The sequence below is a fragment of the Patagioenas fasciata genome, chromosome 6 (genome assembly GCF_037038585.1).
Source record: "Patagioenas fasciata isolate bPatFas1 chromosome 6, bPatFas1.hap1, whole genome shotgun sequence".
Lineage (NCBI taxonomy): Eukaryota > Metazoa > Chordata > Aves > Columbiformes > Columbidae > Patagioenas > Patagioenas fasciata.
The window spans coordinates 29,294,948-29,301,207 of record NC_092525.1 but is presented as its reverse complement, the minus strand read 5'-3'; the positions used below and the strand labels follow the sequence as shown (position 1 = coordinate 29,301,207).

The following is a 6,260-nucleotide window of genomic DNA, read 5'->3' as shown; positions in this document are numbered from 1 at the left end:
TTTTTAGGAGAAAAATGCCTGAAAATATTAAAATGCAAAGGGTAATTAGCTTTTTTATCATTCGCATTTAGTTTTATTGTTGATTGTGCAGTGAGAAGTTCTGCGATAGAATTGGTTATATTCTTAACAACTTTGTTTTGTAAAATGTGAACGTGAATAAAAAATTAGAAGTCCTTATAAGACTGTTAGTTGCTAGTAATGCTAGTGATAGTTCAGGAAAGCTATTGCATTCAATCCTAGCAAAACAAGGCTACATGGCAGCCAGAATACACTCTTGCAGTGTGAAATTGGGCGTTAAAGTGTCTGTGAAATTTGAAAGATTTTGTTTTGTTTTGTTTTTTCCACAAGGCAAGAAAAGGATTGATATTTCCTCTGTGCTTTTGAGAAAAGTGTTTTCTTTTTTCTGAACTGTAGATGATATAAACCCAAGACTGGCATACAGCAAAATCCTTCTTTGTACATAGGAATATTGGGTTTATACTCTTCTGAATTCCAAATCCCTTAAATTGGTGGATTTGCTAACAATTCCAAGGAGCCAAACTATTAAATGATTAAAGGCCGTTTTTCCAAGTCAGCACAGGATGATGTGAGCAGAGCAGGGTTAATACCAGTAGTTCTGTGGTGTCAGAGCACTGTCCATGCTGTACACGTAACAGGTAAAGTCACTGTTAACTCTCCCAACACGTAGGAGTGCCTGGAAGGTGGCCCGCAAACAGGAAACCACACGCATACCAATGACCATTGCATACTTGACCATGTCTTTCTGGGCTTTTTTGAATAGTTGTCTTTTTGTATCGTTGACATTGTAAAAGTACGTTAATTTATCTCTTGAGTAAAGCCTCAGATTCTTTTGGCACAGTATTTGAGCATCGCTTTCCATCTCTTAAGAGTCTTTACAGAAGCTGCTTTCATTCATAACATATTCTAAACCATGAATACCCTTCCCAAACCGTCTTTCATGATGCAGTTTCATTGTGGGTCAATTTGATATCCCATATTTTCCATTATTTTACAAAAATATACAAATCAAAGGCACTTGCTTTTTGTCCGTGGCACTGTACTTAATCAGTCACACAAGTATCAAGCTAAGCTATAAAATAAAATGACCCTTTTGTCCTTTTTGTCATTAGCCTATGAGCGTGTATTGACTTCAGAGCGATTATTTAGGATTTTCATTAGTATAAAGGAGAGCAAAATTTGAACTGTTGTATTTAGAGTGTATTAAGCCACTTAAGTCAATAAGAGTTGGCTTTTGATTTTAATAAGGCTGTTTTTCATCCAGAAACACTAAGTAAATAGATAGAACTTGTGTGTTTCAAAGTACCAAAAGTAATTCGAGTTGCACATATTGGTTTAAAACTTTTATCAACTCAGCATCATCAGCCAAAAGATTTTTTTTAAATAATTTTGAACTATACAAAATGTTGATAACTGCATTTACCATGTATTCATGTGCATGCACATCTTGATAAACACATACAATGTGTATGCCCAATGTATGAATTAGTTATTTCAGTATCTATTAACCTTAAGAATTCTCGATACAGCTGTCCCTTCCATAGTACCTATATAATGAGCAAAAAGGCCTATGTTGTTCAAAAGTTTTTTTACTTCACTTACCTATTCTTGTCTTGCTAGAGTAATACTTGTCATATTCTTTAAACATTCTACAGCTTTTTGAGGATCTTATCATAGATAGGAACCAGCCATGTAGTTTTAAGAAGTCCTTGATACATACTGCAAAACGTAGCAGGTTTAGGAAAGGGGGGTGAAGCTCAGGACTCACCATGCTTGCATTTGTGGTCCAGCTATGAATAAGATGATATTCAGCCTAACACAATGGGATCTTTATCAATGGTAGGTGTTCCCACTTAACTACTCTTTTACAAATTAATAGCTTATTTTTGTTACAGCCTTACTGCATTAACTAATGTTTGAAGTGCAAAAAAATTCCCCAGGATTTGTGATTTGGTTGTTTCTTTGTCATTTCTTATCCCTCTAAAATGCAGATACAGTTGTTATCTATGAAAAGTCATCTTCGAGAGGACAGATACGTATGATGTCTCTGTTGCTAGATAATCTTTCTAAAAGCTTCAGAGAGAGATAAATATGCTAAGAGGGTTGCAACTACCCAGTCATGTCAACTGGAAGGCAGCTCAGATAGGCATGCAAGTTATTTCCAGGTGATGAAACCCTTTCATAGTATCTGAGGGCTGGAGTAGGGGACATATAACATATTTCTCAGCCAGAATATGTTACTTGAGAGAGAGCTCAACAGTAGCCTAGGATAGCATTCTCTCAAAAAGATCTGTTCTTTCTGTTCAAGCTTCAGCTGTCGAAAGGTGGGCAGTAGTGTTTTATTAACTGTTTGTTTTTAATGTTTTTCCCTGTCACAGCTGCTTTGGCTTCCAAATTCGTATAGGAAAAGTTCAGTAAGTTAGCTAAGGTTTGATGCAGAAAGGGAGACGGAAAGGAAGGAGTTTAAGTGATCTTTCATTAGGTTACCATTCTTCCTGATGCTCCGCGCGCACACAAAGTGTTCTTGGTGAGGACGATCAATTTCCATTAAAATCTCTAGTGAAAAAAATGGATTTGTACACCAGATAAATTTTGCACACTGCATAACCTTATGATCAGTCTGAAAGGTCACTTGGAATAACATGACAAATTCTGTACATCCGAAATTCTGTATTTACTTAGATACGTATTCATACTGTGTTGTATCTGTCTTGTGTCCAGCAGAAAGAAAAGTCATCTAGCAGTGGTAAGACAAGCAGACTTTCCTGAGACACCTACCAATTATTATAAAGCATTCAGCTTTGTGTTAGAAATATGCTGTATAGCTGAAGTTTTCATTAACACATAAAAGTCATCTGTATCTTGCTTATTGTATAATTCTAAAAACTATTGATAGTTTTCAGTTCTAATAATTGTGTTAGCCAATGTTATTCACATGCAGAGATTCAGGCATGTTAATGGTCGATGGTAATTTTCATTACAAAGGCTGCTTTCAACTAGGACAGGCTTAAGTCTAAAATTAATTGCTATTTTGGCCCTAATACTTGATACAAGTGTAAAGGTATGCCCCAGAGAGTACATCACCTCATAATGGCTTTAGATTGCTTTAGGAAATTGATACATTCACTGTCTTGCTAATAAAATAGCTATAATTTCTTTCCATATTTGCAAGACTTTATTAGTGGTTTAGAAATACAGAGCAAATAACTGATGACACTCTTTTGAATATGGTGTATAACACTTTTTCATAGGAGCTACATGTATGTGAGAATCACATACTTTGTGAGTCTTTGTACTATAGTAGAGAATTACCTAGTCTTACATTGTCTTAGTTTAACTACAGGATATCAGGATATTTAGTGTTTATCTAAAGCAGCATCCTCAAAAATGCATTACTTGTCAAAATAGTACACGTGAAATCATCCTCTTCAAGCTTTGGAAGAAAAATGCCTACAGTTTGTACTGTTCATGCTCACGTCTGTTAAGCAGGAAGCCCCCACTTAGAAAGTAGTCACTTCCTCTTTTTTTTTTTCTTGAAGTCTGAGGGGTAAAAATGCTACCCTCTAAAGCATTTGGATATAATTTTGTAGCACAAGGGCTTTTCTTCCTGTAACAAATATTAGGAAACGTTTTCAAGGTTGTGTGCTGAATGGTTACATTCAGCATGACATCACTCTCCATTGGAAGGCTTTGTGATGTGAGAGAAACTTGATGAAGTCTCGTAGTGGTAGAAGTATTTGTTTTTGTGAAATTTACCAACCTACTTCTCTGCGTGTTTTATTCTATTAAAAAAAATGCTGTGTGTTGTGGTTTAACCCCGGCCTGCAACTGGGACCACAGTAGCCTCTCACTCACCACCCTCCATGCTCCAACTGGGAGAAAACCGGAGAGGAAGGGAGAAGCTCGTGGGCTGAGATAAGAACAGTTTTATAAGGCAACAAAAATAATAATACTATATTCCTACAACTAGTAATAATAACATATAAAATAAGTGATACTCAATGCAATTTTTCAAAAACTCCATCTGCACTGAACAGCCACTCCTGGAAAGCAGAGCACCCTGGTCCCAAACAGCTGATCCCAGCAAGAGAGCAAAAAGGCAAAGAGGCCAAAAGCTAACTGCAAAGCAGCAGAATAGCAAAAGGCCAAATTCTGATGGAACTCCAAATAGAGCAGAATGGAACCAAATTCCCAAACGGAACTCAACTAGAACGGAACTACTTAGCTGGAAAAGCTAACTCCAGTTATATACTGAGCATAATGCTAATGGTAGGGAATATTTATTTGACAAACCTGGATGTCGGTCTAGGTGCTGTCCCATTATTCTGCCTCCCAGCTGCTATTTTGTACCTGTAGCTGGACAATTCAAGAGTCCTTGATACAGCCAAGATATCAGTGAGTTCTTACATTCTTTTCATCCCAACTCCAAAACATAGCCCAGCTACTGAAAGAAATAAGTTAGCCAGTCTCAGGCAGAGCATGGGAAACCTAGTATGTTATCTCATTATTCTCACAGTAAATCCAAACCAAAAGACTCTGCTAGCTACTAATAAGAAAAGTTTCTAACTGCATGAAGAAAAATTAACTCAATTTCAGTCAAACCAGCACAACGTATTACGAAAGTTCCACAAAACAGCAATTATAGACATCTCTTCAGGCTTGTTCTGTCTCTCTCTAGTGAAACTATTTTCCTGCCCTTGACCTGGTGGTTACATTCCCATTAGAAGATGGGTTTTTTGGTTGGTTTTGTTTCATGGGGGAGGGACAGCAAAAATGAAATTCAGAGGGTTGGTCAAGTAGCATGTGATTTCCTGAGAAGATGTGCTGGTGATACAAAAAGTCATAAAATGTTTTGTGTAAAGTTGCTTTCTGTGTAATCTTTGGAGTAGCTAGAATTAATAACAGCTTAATGAGATAAAAGGTTCTCTAATGATCCTATTAAAGTATAACATTAATTTCATACTTGTTTGGGAAGGGGCTTCAGGACAGGCAATTACTAAACAAAATAATCAAGTCTTTATACTCATTGTGCCTTACCCATGCCACACACAGTGAGTATTTTACTAGTAGTAATGATGTTCTTTTCAGAAGACCATTCAAGAATGGACAGTGCCATTATGGTAGGCACTGTAACTGGGAAAGGAGGCAGGTACTGCTCAAGCAGTTTCTAGTCAAATAGCCAAAACCTGGGAGGAATAAAAATCAGATCAAATATAATATATTATGTCAGTTAACTTACAACTATCTTGCTTAAATTGCGTTTTTACTGCATTTGTTAGTATGTTGCAGTACTAACATTGTAAAATAATACATACATACACATGAAGTCCCTCCGTACTCAAGAGAAACCATTAAAATCTCTGTCCTCATTTTAGGGTGTTCCATAGATAAGATTCCTGATAATTCAGCAGTAGCTTTATCTAAGTAAATAAATTGTAAAGTGTTTACTGACTTCACTGATTGCATTGTTTAGGACATTGCATCATTTGCATTGCAACCACATAAAGACTTCTTTTGTTGTTCCCAGTTCTTTTCACAACAAGTAGAATTTTTCTGGAGAAAACCAGGATCGGATTACTCCACTTCCATTACATCAGGTTGTGTCGGTTTTGGTGTTTTGTGGGGGGAAATTACATATTTTTTGGGGGGGACGGGGGGAGGTATGTGGGTTTTTTAGTGGTGGTTTGTTTTTGTTTGTTTTCATTGAAATGCTACATATAGCTTGAACCTTAATGCTGAGTGGAAGGATTTTAACATTTCCTTCCATGATGTATTACTAATCCAGTTACCTACTTCTTAATAATTAATCCCAGAGTTGCTCATATTTATTCTTAAACATAGCTGTGGTCAAAAAAGACCCAGTCTGTTGCGATTGTAATCAAATAAGATCTTGCTTTTCAGTTCAATGGCAGCAGAATCAAGCCTTCACTTTTTGTCATTCTCCACTGTTACTGCCTTTTTTAATTCATGGCTCTTGTTTCTTCATGGCTGCAGTTCTTGAAGAAATTTATGGACTGGTGGTCCTGATACCAAGACCTATGGCATACCCCCCTATTAATCTTATCGTGTAATAAGAATCGGCTGTTTATTTCTTCCCTTTGTTTTATGTCTCAACCATTTTTTTAATTCTGTTGGGACTTGGCTTCTCACCCATGGTTACCAAGTTGCCTTAAATAGCCTCTTGTGATGAACAAAATGCCATGTCTATAAATCTTTCTGTCTCAATTCATCCACCGTTTCAG

The 6,260-nt window shown here is 36.6% G+C and overlaps 1 protein-coding gene across 3 annotated transcripts in view; it reads left to right on the top strand.

The window, feature by feature from the left end:
• The window catches only part of LOC136103687 (glyoxal reductase-like), a 50,596-nt gene that overhangs the window by 1,075 nt on the left and 43,261 nt on the right, over nt 1–6,260 (top strand). The window lies entirely within an intron of this gene.